The sequence below is a fragment of the Myodes glareolus genome, chromosome 8, assembly GCF_982192425.1.
Source record: "Myodes glareolus chromosome 8, mMyoGla1.1, whole genome shotgun sequence".
Classification (NCBI taxonomy): Eukaryota; Metazoa; Chordata; class Mammalia; order Rodentia; family Cricetidae; genus Myodes; species Myodes glareolus.
This window is the reverse complement of record NC_142033.1, coordinates 4,088,208-4,099,685: the sequence shown is the minus strand read 5'-3', so window position 1 is coordinate 4,099,685 and position 11,478 is coordinate 4,088,208. Positions and strand designations below refer to the sequence as shown.

Below are 11,478 nucleotides of genomic sequence, written 5' to 3'. Positions count from 1 at the left end.
CGGCCACCCAGAATAGACCGGACAAGCCCAGGACAGAGTAGCGGTTCAGGCTGGGGTTCGGATCTGATGGGTCTCTATGGGGCACAGCCCAGTCTTAGGTAACTCAAACGTGTACAGGGCATTTGGTGCCCAACTGATCAGGTGATCTAAATGCTGTCTTTATTTTATTCCCCTGGGGGTGTTTTGTTACCCCTTTCTGTTAAACTAGGGATGTGATTACCATAGCAACTAAGAGACACAAATCTTGTTGAATTGAATCATTGTGCTAGGAATGGCCTGGACAAAGGCTGAGTTGTTTTGTTTTTGTTTTAAAGAACAGGGAGGGTGTTGACGAGTCAAGGATTCGAGGAAGATAATAAAATCACCCAAATTTCTGGATTCGGATTAAATGTTTGCTTAACTTGTAAGTCACTTTGTTACTCAAATGCAGGGCCACTTAACAGGAGAAGCAAGCGGGTGGGGTAGGTGGCCATCAACAATGAAATACTATTCCTGAGTGTAGTCTCTCTACCATAGTGTCACCTCATGCCCAAGATAGGACGCTGGAAAGAAAAGGATGGTTTCGGAGGCCCAGAAGCCACCTCAAGCAGCTGCTTAGTTTGGCACTAGTGGAAACCTTCCTTTCAGGAGCCCCGTAACGTTTCCAGTCACACAGGTAAAGAGCGTTAAAAGATTTAAGCAGCAAGGCAGGCCCTGCATTGCGCACCCCACCCTTCCCGGGGGCCCAAGTTCTGTCTGTAACAAGTTTCTCAGCGGTGCACACGTGAGAAGGCCGAGGTCCTTCGCTGGGGCGGAACAGCCTTAAACCCCGGTTCCTGGGTTTCTGGAATGCAGCCCCAGCTCCCGGCAACGCGTGTGGCTGCCATGCGCCGCGGATGCCAGGCTGGGCGAGAGTACCCGGGCGGGCGGCCGCATGGCGCTGGCTCGGGGAGATGGCAGCTGCGCTTTGTCTGCAGCAGGAGGGTGAGTCACCGGGACCCGCGGTCGGTCCCAAGGCCGGGCGGACACTCGGGCCCGGCGGCGGCGGCGGAGCTATCCGGACAGGGGCGGCTCGGAGGCGGCGCTGCGCGTTCCCGGCTCCCGCCCGCCCGCTCGCTCGCTCGCCCGCGCCGCCGCCCGCGCGCTCCGCTCCTCCTCCGCCCGGGAACTTAGTCAGCGGTTCGCGCCGCCGCTCGCCCATTGGCCGGCTGCGCGCGCCGCGTCACAATGGAGCCGCTCCGGGGCGGCGAGCCGGGCAGCGCCGGGGCTTCCCGCTGAGCCGCAGTCGCCGGCCGAGTGCGAGCGCCGGCCGCTCGGCGCGCCCCGGCCGGGCAGCGCGGGCCCCGGGGGGCTCTGGGCGCCAAGGTAGGTGGGGACCACGGGACCCAGGGGGGTGAAGGGGACGCGACGGTGGCAGCAGCAGGTGGGGGGCCGCAGGGCAGGTGCGGTTACCTGGCCGCGCCTCACCTGGGAGTCCTGCAGCGGGCAGGTGGCACCGTCGCCAGCTGAGCGGCGGCCGCGCGGCTCCCACGCCCCCGCGAGAGGGAGGGCGCGGTCCCCACGCGCCACCTCTCCTGGATGCTGGGGTCATTCCGGGCGAGGGGAGGGGGCGGCCGCACCCAGGCGGTGCCTGCGCTGCCCCCGCGGCTGAGCGCGCACCTGTGTGTGTCCTGGGGACTGCAGGGGGAGGACCCTCCTCCTCCACCCGGGGTCTCGTCGCTGGTGAGCACGGCTCACTCAGGGGGGGTCCACACTGGGTCGCCGACGTTTGCCCCCTGCCCTGGCGCCTCCTGTCGACAGACATTTTATGCTCTTGGGTATTTACCGGCCTACAACTGTGATTTTAGTGTCTGAGCTAGAAGGGGTCAAGTAATTTCCATTGGAAGAGTCTGGAGGTTCCTCCTCCTAAGCTGCAGGTGCTGGCAGGTCAGAAGGGAAGAGTCTGTTAATCCCTGTCCTCGACTGACTTCCCAAAGTCCATAGGTTGCCTGTAGTCATCTGTTTGTGGAAGACTTTTGTGTGTGGTCGTGAAAACCCACCACTGGGAACCCCTTGTTCTGCCCCCCCCCACCCCGAGAACAAACCTAAATTTAAAAGTCAATACCAATGAGTGGATTTCCTTGAGTACATTTTACCTTACCAGAAACCAGGGGGAAAATCAGCTATGTAAAGATATGAGTAAAACTTTTAAGAATTGTAAAGTGTGAGACCAGTTTACGTGATTTGTTCGGTGTAGACCAAGAAGAAGGTAGAGACTGGAGGTGGTGTGTGTGTGTGTGTCAGTGTCCCACAGTAACGTGAGAGTGTGTGATTTTACTGGCTATATTCTAAGCCTAAATCTAGGTCTGGAAGATGTATGGGAAAGTGCAATATAACAACAGTTCCAGTACCGTCACATGCACAAAGTTTGCCGCCTAAAAACCCAAAATGTTGAGTCTTGGATGCCAAAGTCATTTTCTTTGGCCCCGAGCTTTCCCAGTGAGCAGGTTCACTCTTGAAGAGCTTAAGAAATGACAGCTAATCCCCTAGGTAGCTGGGCCTGTGCGATTTAAAACTTTAAGTCCTAGCATGCCTGATGCTGCTAGGAGCTAAAAGACGGGTGTGGGGAAGCGGAGTTGTCAATGAGGACACTTTGAGTCCCTCTGCCTCTCTTATGCCTGGTTTCCCAAGCTGTGGGCAGGGACACACACACACACACACACACAATCTTTGTGTTAGAGTTGGACTGAGTGTTCTTTGAAACTCCCGGGTTTTTTCTGATCAGAAAGTTGTTCCAACATGAACCTCAGATCCACGTGTTCACACTATGACATGTTGAGATTTGTTTTCAGCCTGCTGGTCATCCCCGCACTGTTCCCCACTACTGTTTGAATTTTCATAATCCTCAGAGTGAAAACATCAACATGAATTAAAGCTCTAAGCAATGAAATTCGCAAAGGACACCAGGTGACCTGAAGTGTTTTAGATGACCACGTGGGTGTTTGCCCTCAGGGACCTGACACTTCTTTTCCGTTTGTTTTCTGAATTTGAAAGGGAAAAGATTTTTTTAAGACTTATTATTTATTTGTCAGAAAATTTTAACTTGTAAACGTTTCTTGAAATTGTCGTATAGGAATATATTGTGTTCATTTTTATTTTAACCGTTCATGCAAAACCCAATGCCTGATTTTTGTTTGGTGTCTCTCGTTGAATTTCCATTTTCTTTTTCTCTCTCCCAGCATCCCTGAGTTGCTCTCGGATGTTATTGGAAATGAATGGGTTCTGATTCTGTTGTGTTTCTGACACTGATGGATGGTTGGTTGGCTTGTTATAGACCACGCTCTCCGCTATGCCTGGTCCCAGAGCTCTGGTGTACCAGCAAACAGCTGGGTTCTGTGGCCCCCCAAAAGACACCAGTGCTGTCTAGAATTTCCCAAAACGGTTGTGGATTTTCTTCCAATCCATGTCGTGACTGTTTTTTTATTTGTATACTTATTGCAGTTGGCTACTTTCGACTTACGTTTCAACTGCATTTTCATTAAAAAAAAAGAGACTTGTGTATGTGTGATGCGTGTGACGCATGTGTGACATGTGTATGACGCGTGTGTGACGGCTCTTGCATGCTACAACACACGTGTGGAGGTCAGAGGACAACTCTGTGGAGTCCCTTCTACCTGTGTGAGAGTCTCAGGGCCTGAACTTGGCATCAGGCTGGCTCTGAAGCTGTTTGCCTGCTGGGCTGTCTCCCCGGCCCTCAGCTGTCATGTCTGAGCTCCCTTCACACCTCCAATGAATTCGCTTTCTCTGCAAAACAGTTCTTTTACCAGACATGATAGCCAGTTTTTCTTTTTCTGCATCGTTAAGATTGATCTTAAATAAAATTGGACTAACTCTGCCGATGTGTCCATGCTCAGATCGCTAGTCACGTAGAAATCAGGTGACAGTGAACGCCCTCTTCTGAGATTTCCCTCTCTTCAGAGCTCTACTCTGACTCGCAGCACAGTTAAGTTCGCTCCTTCGCTGCTCTGTGAAAGAGTGAAGGCGATGGAAATGGGCGCCCGCTCCAACCTTGGCCTTCTCCTTTGGCTTGCTGACCTTCAGGCAGCCTTTGATGTGGGTCACGTGACTCTCCTTGTCCCTTTCCAGACTGCCTATTTGAGCTACAACTGTTGCTTCTTTGAATTCAGACCACTTTACAGTTCTTTCCTGCCTGCCTGCCTGTACCACCTTTCCCACAGGGCCTCTCTGTAGTACCCCTCACCAAACACGGTTGTTTTTGTTGCTTCCAGCTCCACAGCCTCCTAAGTGCTATGGTAAAAGGCTGAGATTTTGCTTTGTCCCTCTCTGGTGGAGACCCAGTTCTTTACTGGTACACGTCTTTTTGTCATTTCCTGAATTCTGAGTGTGCAAGATTAAGAGCACGTCTGAACCTTCCTTTATTATCTCTCTTCAAACCTTTTTTCAGCTTTTTGCAACATTCCCTTACCACACACAAAATCTGCAAACTTCAAATCAGAATTCTTCAAACTTTGCCTGAGAGCATGATGCTTGCATGCCGGAGGACTTGCATCTGACCTTTAGCTCCCAGTCACTTTGGATGAGTTGTTGACTTAGTTAAGATTAGCTCCCAGTCAGCAGTCACAGAGCAATGACCTAAACAAAGTGATGTTTGCTTCCCTCTCGCAGTTAGGAAAAGAGTTAATTGACAGCTAGGCAAGGTGATAATGCTTGTAATCCTAATATTTGGGACAGTAACACAGGAGGATTACAACAAATCCGAGGCGGCCTGGACTACATAGTGAATTCTGATCCAGCCTGAGCTACATAGTAAGAGCTTGTCTCATCTATGACTCCCCCCGCCACACACACACACACACACAGAGTTAGGGATGGACAAGCAAGAGGTATCTGATGGCTCTATTGTTTTCTGGGAAGACTGGTTCCATTATTGGCTCTACCTTACATACTGTAAGGCCCTCATAGTCCAAGGGGGAAGCTTTAGTTACCACAGCCTAGTTCCACCTGGCAGAAAGAAGGCCTGGAAGGAGAGGGGAGGCATCAGCTTGCAGTCTCGTGAGAAAGCTTGTTGGGAGCTACCAGATACTGCGTCTCATTGCCTAGAAGGTCGTGCTCATGATGGCCACTTGTGGCCATAGTTAGGCCCAGGCACAGAGTGGCCGGGGGGGGGGGGGGGGGCTCGCACACTTAGGAAAGACAGGGATGGCAAGGATCCGAACACTGCTTCTTTAATTTTCAATTTTTCCCCTTTTTCTTTGTGGGAGGGCTAGATGACAGCTTCCAAGGGCCAGACTTTCTTCTTCCATATTGTTTTTGAGATAGTCTCTTGTTGTTTTGACTGCTGAGCAGGTCGGTACTCTTGTCTTCAGTTGCTTAGGATAGCTGGGCTGGGGAACACAGCGGTAGGGTGGCTGCGCCTGGGAGGAATCTAACTCAGGTCATAGCAAAGGCTGTTGACCTCTGTCACACTTCCTATCTTGTTTTTAAATATGAGCGTCTTAGGGATCTTAGTTTTTTGTTATTTTTGGTTTGGTTTTAGTTTTTTGAGGCAGGGTTTCTCTGTGTAACGGTCCTAACTGTCCTGGAACTAGGTCTTGTAGATCAGGCTGACTTCAAACTCACAGAGATTTACCTGCCTCTGCCTCCTGAGTGCTGGGATTAAAGGCCTGCGCCACCACAGCCCTGCTTAGTTGTTTTTTGTTTGTTTGTTTGTTTTTTAACATTATCTTACGGTGTAACCCAAATTGGTCTGGAAATTACTTTGTAGACCAAGCTGGCCTTGAATTCACGGAGATTGACTTGCCTCAGCCTCCCAAGTGCTGGGATAAAAGGCTTGTGCTACCATACCTGGCCTAACATGTTTAATATATACTTTCAATCTTAAAAATAGAGAATTTTTAAGATCTGCTGGATGTGGTGGCCCATGCCTTTAGTCCCAGCCCTCTTCAGTATGCGGATCATTGTGTTCCAGGCCCATCAGGATAGATACACAGTCTCAGACCCAACATGTTAACATGGTATGTGTCAACATGTCTTCAATAAATGTCTTTATAGCTCTGCATATTCCTTTTCTATGAACTAATCCCAAGATGACACATTATTGGTTTCAAATCCTATTTTAAGTGTTCGAGCATTTGCCCAGTTGGTGGTTATCATATTGTTGGATAATACCTTGTCATGGGACGGAGATAGGTGTTGAGTGGCAGAAGCAATGATTGCTATTTGTTGAGACAGAGGTAGCCTTGGATTTCCTGGAACTCTCTGCAGCCCAGGCTAGCCTTGAACTCGAGACCCACCTGCCTCTGTCTTAGTGCTGAGACTAAAGGCTGTGCCACTGTGCCAAGTTTAGCAATGTATGATTTACTCAATGTCAGCATGTATTTCTTAGATTAAAAACATAGCATAGATTAAACAATGACTCATGAAATCAAATGGGCCTCGGCAGGAATTTTGAATCAGTCACTCCCCAGGTATAAAGCCTCTTACTCAGTGGGTATTGTACATTCTCTCTCTCCCTGTGTGTACAGCCTCTGTATGTCCAGCCTGTCTCTCGCTGTGTACACAGCCTTTCAGTCAGTGGTTATGTACAGTCCTGATCTGTACACTGAGGTACTAAGGACACAAGGCGAATAAGGGGAAACATTTTATATGAAATGTGCAATGCTGTGTCTGGCAAAGGAAGTGGTAACTTTCTCATCTTAATTTGACCTAGCTTTTTTCATGAACCCTCTATTTTAAAAGTTATATTTTTGTTTTGTTTCATTTTCTCAAGACAAGATTTCTTTGTGTATCCCTGGCTGTCCTAGAACTCACTCTGTAGACCGGACTGGTTCTGAACTTAGAGATCCACCTGTCTCTGATTCCCAGTGTGTTGGGATCAAAGGCATTTGCCGCTGCCTGCTAAATAGAAGTATTTTTGTACTGGTCATTGTTTCTAAGTGAATGTCCTTAACTTCTCAGTTAAACTTAACAAAATTGCCTCCAAAGTCAGTTTATAACCCAAAGAACAACACAATTATTCCTGTATCGTTTGATCAAAAACCAACCAGGCCTTTCTAGTCCTCAGCCTTGAAGTGAATAATTTTGGATGATCCCCTGATGAATGAGTGATGTTGCGAAGCTTTTCCACTCTTGATAGAGTTTCATGCTATTTTTAAGTAATCATTAATGACCTGCTGCACGGCAGGTGCTGTGCCAGGTCGTGGGGAGGCAATGGTAAGCAAAGCCCCTTCTGGTCTCATTGTTCACGGAGCTGGTGGGTTATTGGAGTCAGACAAGCAGCTGCTGAAGACACGGGAGACTCTCCATGGTGGTCGTTGTTAGGAAGGACACAGAGAAGGCTGTGGGCACATGTACAGTGTGCTGTGGTCCGTGAGAGGCTGAAGGGTGACTTTAGAGGCAAAAGCTGACCCACAAACTCCAGTAACTAAAGCGGGACAGGGTGGTGGCTTGAAATGAGCGCAAATGTAAACAGCTTAGGTATGGAAATGCAGATTCTCGACTCCGTCCCAAGGAGGCGTTCTGTTTGGAGCTGGCATTCAAATAAGTGTCTGTAGAGATGGAGAAGTGGTCCAGTGGTAACAGGGTACCTGACTGTCACATACCCACGCCTCATCCCCTCGCTCACACACAGAGAGAGTGCGAAATGAATGTGTCTAATGTACAGCTCTACAGCCTCACTGCGTGTTTCCAGAAGGGGACCACATGGTTTGGGAATGGTTGAAGTCTTTTACTTTTCCTTTGTGTTGCAGCAGTAAACTCTTAATTCTGGTGGCTTTTTTTTTTGACACATCAAGCAGATGCGTCCCTAACCATCGACTCCTAAAAGCCTACAGGCCAGTGGCCAGAGGCTCCCTCCAAGGCCCAGTCACGCTCCTACCATGATGGGAGACACACAGAGCGAGGGCTTCCTCTGAGCCGGTGGCAAAGATTGGAAAGTATTTCCCTGCCTGTTTGTTCCTTTTTTTGACTCTGCTGGACAGGACAAGGATAATAAAGATCTTTTTAGAGTTGGGAGCTGGCCTGCAGCATCCTTAGCAAGTGGATCATTCGGAGACAAACGTTTGTGAAGAATCAACTCCCCCACCTGCGCCAGAAATGACCATAGAGCAGCAAGCATGGGCGATATTCCAGAGGTCTGGCTGGGATGGCCTGTCTCAGGGCCCTCTGTGGCTTTCAGGTTTGTGTTGGCAGGGGACGCATTGGCAGGTACATTGGCAGGGAATTCCATTTGTTCTTGTCCCTTCTAGCAGAGCCAAGGAAGGACAAGTGAGGAAACTGTTTTCTCTTTCAAAAGGTCTCTGAAACCGGCCTGAAGGAAGCCCTCTTTCCATGCGTCCCCCACCGTGGTAGGACCATGACTGATCCCTGAGGGGGCCTCTCAAGCCCCTGGACGCAGGTTATTTATTGATTGATCGAGTGGATGCAATTAAGGTGAATTCTATTAATCTGAAGATTTCTAATGTTTATCTCTCTAGGCAGAATTCGATGGGTTTGTAGCTGGCCCAGTTTCCGTGCTGAGAAGGGCAGCATCCTCGGGCGAGCCATGGCTTGTCTCCCAGCTGTGTGAGTCATGATGCAGTTTCTCTGAGTACCAGATTTAGGTGTGTGTGTTGCTTGGTTTCCCAGGATACCTCCAGGCAATTTATGCTGTGCCCCTACTGTGCCCAGGTGCCAGAAGTTTCAGCCACCATCCCCCAAGTACTCTTGTGATGGGGCTTCTTGGTATGCACTTCTGGTACCTTGACTTCCTCTCAGCAGCTCTCTAAGATCTTTGTTCCGTGGAAACCTCTAGATGAGGCTGTTAGAGATGACTACCTCTCATCCCAGTCGTGACCTCAAAGGACCCTTCTCTGACCCTGCTCTCCCAGTCCCTATTGGTCTTTCATCCCTTGGTTTATGGTTGGTTGGTTGGTGTTCTATCCCCCTACTGACAGCAGGATGTAATTTCTGTGAAAGCAGACTGTGTCTCTATTCTTGGTTGGCTCTCCCGCATGCCAAGTGGTGAGCTTCCCAGAACTGGCACGTGGACTAGTGGACACATAATTTGATTCTATTGGTCATTAAGTTGGCCTGCGGTATCTTCCTCACAGAATAAGCAGGCCTGCAGTTAGCGCACTGATGATTTTCCCCTCGCAAAATGTGTTTACTTTTAGGCGCCCCCTCCTCCTGTTTTTTTTTTTTTTCACAGTAGCTGGACATGTACTGGAATTCGTTCATTTCTCTTGCCGTTTTCCCCTTATACTTATGTTTGTATCACTGGCAGCTGGTATAGTTTGTTCAGAGGCCGTTTCCTTTCCTTCCCTTCCTCCCTCCGCACCCTTCCCTTCAGCTTCTTCACTGTATGCGTCTGTTCTAGGAACACCCGTGATTATCTTTCGACTGATGTTTAATTTGGAGTCCTGTCCATCTCTCCCCAACCTCCCTGGAGGTGCCCAATCATTTGTACACACCACAGGGACCTCCTTAGAAGGCAGATCTCACCCTGTCAGGTGGCGGGCTCCTTCGGTGAAAGTGAGCAGGTGCGGATGCCCAAGTGTGCAGAATCACAAAGTCTCCTTCTGTCTGGTCCTGGCAACTGTTTGGCACCACCTGTTGCCACTCCACAGTTTCCATGTCCTCAGTGGTTGCTCCGTGGACATGGTACGCACACTCACACGCACTCACACCCCATCTTAAGCCATTTGTAATACGGGGAGGTTGTCGAGACAAGATGGCCGCACTCTGTTTCTTCCTGTTCCCTGAGGATTCTCGGTAAACTGATGCTTTTCTCTCAAGCCTGGTTCTTTTGAAGACCGTGGCTGGCATCCTTGAAGGCCTTTCTTCCATCCCTCTTGCCCCACCCCCTCCTCCATGCTGCCTCTGGTCCTTGCACAGGACTGATGCCGGAGAACAGCCTCTTGTCTGGCATTCCTTCCAGGTGATGAATGTTTTCTCGTCTCCTGGGCTTCTTGAACCAGGCCTCAGCCTGATGTACTGTGGGCATTCAATAAGCATATTCAGGGGAGAGCCAGGAGAGAAGCGTGACTTTGTGCACTCCCAATTCCAGAGATTGATTAACAGATACAACAGATGCGCTTTCAACTGGTGTTTTGGAAGAAATCTCTTTAAAGGTTAGAAAAGGCTAGTGTTTAAGACACGATACAAATGCTATTCATCGATGTCCTAGTTAAGTTTCTGTGGCTGTGATCAAACACTGATCAAAAGCAACTTTGGGGAGAAAAGCGTTTGTTTGGGTTATAGCTACAGTTCGTCATGAGAGAAGACAGGGCAGAAATCAGGAGGCAGGAGCTGATGCAGAGGCCCTGGAGGCGTGCTCCTTACTGGCTTGCTCTCGTAGCTTGTCTGACCTGCTTTTTTAGAGAACCCAGGACCACCTGTCCAGGGATGGCATTATCCACAGTGGACTGGGTCCTTCCCCATCAATCATTTATCAAGAAAATACATCCAGTTTGATGGAGGGAATTTTTCAATTGAGATCCCTCCTCTTCACAGGTGGCTTTAATCTGTGTCAAGTTACCAAAATGGCAGCCTGGTGTGGGTTGGAGAATCAATGAACTTGTGATTACTGAGCACAAACCTAATTCGGAGCTCTAGGTTTGGTGACAGGGATACTGGAGACAGCTTTGGTATTTTTCTGACACAATCCAGTTTTTTCTTTCTATCAGAAGTCAGTTTTTTAGATCAGTCATCTTCACAGATCTGAGACTCGGGTGTTTCGAGCAGAGTCTGTGAGTGTCCACCTTTGTCGCGTGTAAAGATAGAAGTAATTTTTTCATCAATACAAGTACAAATATGATATTTCTGATGACTTAAATATTGATTTTTTTCAAAAAAGAGTAATTTAAGTATTCCAAATAGAAGCTAAATTAAATAAAGATGTCTTGGTGTCCATCACTGTTTATTTAAAAAAGTAATTTAAAGATTTGTTACAAAAGTTGGGAAATTTATACAGATGTTTTAATCATGAAACTCATTTTCTCCAAAGCATGATCTGGGTATAAGATGCACGTGCTTAGAGGTTTAACCTTGGGCCGAGTGGTGGTGGCACACACCTTTAATCCCAGCACTTGGGAGGCAGAGGCAGGTGGATCTCTTTGAGTTCGAGGCCAGCCTGGTCTACAAGAGCTAGTTCCAGGTCTGACTCCAAAGCAACACAGAGAAACCCTGTCTCAAAAAGCCAAAAAAAAAGAAGAAGAAGAAGAAGAAGAAGAAGTTGTTTAATCTTGGTTATCATATTATATTCTTTTGACAAATATATACAAACACAGTATATCTAATGTATTTCAACAGTTCTTATCACAACTAAGCTTTAAATACTATGGAACGCTTAAAAATTGAGTTATTTTACTCATGTACAGCATCAAGTCGATTAGAACTTTGATGATGAAGCAGGCGGGATGGCTCAGTGGATAAATGTATCTGCCACCAAACCTGAGGACCTGAATTTGATCCCTGGAGCCAACATGGTAGAAGGAGAAACTCCTAAGTTCTCTTTGACTT

The 11,478-nt window shown here is 48.4% G+C and overlaps 1 protein-coding gene across 4 annotated transcripts in view; it reads left to right on the top strand.

The window, feature by feature from the left end:
• The first annotated feature begins 1,219 nt into the window (after positions 1 to 1,219).
• Positions 1,220 to 11,478, top strand: part of Lrrc8b (leucine rich repeat containing 8 VRAC subunit B) — a 62,385-nt gene continuing 52,126 nt past the window's right edge. For 3 of the 4 annotated variants that reach the window (XM_085691549.2, XM_085691545.2, XM_085691547.2), the window contains exon 1: positions 1,220 to 1,344. The gene's annotated coding sequence lies outside the window, so the exon portion shown is untranslated. The remainder of the gene's footprint in view (positions 1,345 to 11,478) is intronic. The other variant, XM_085691546.2, reaches the window with a different exon arrangement.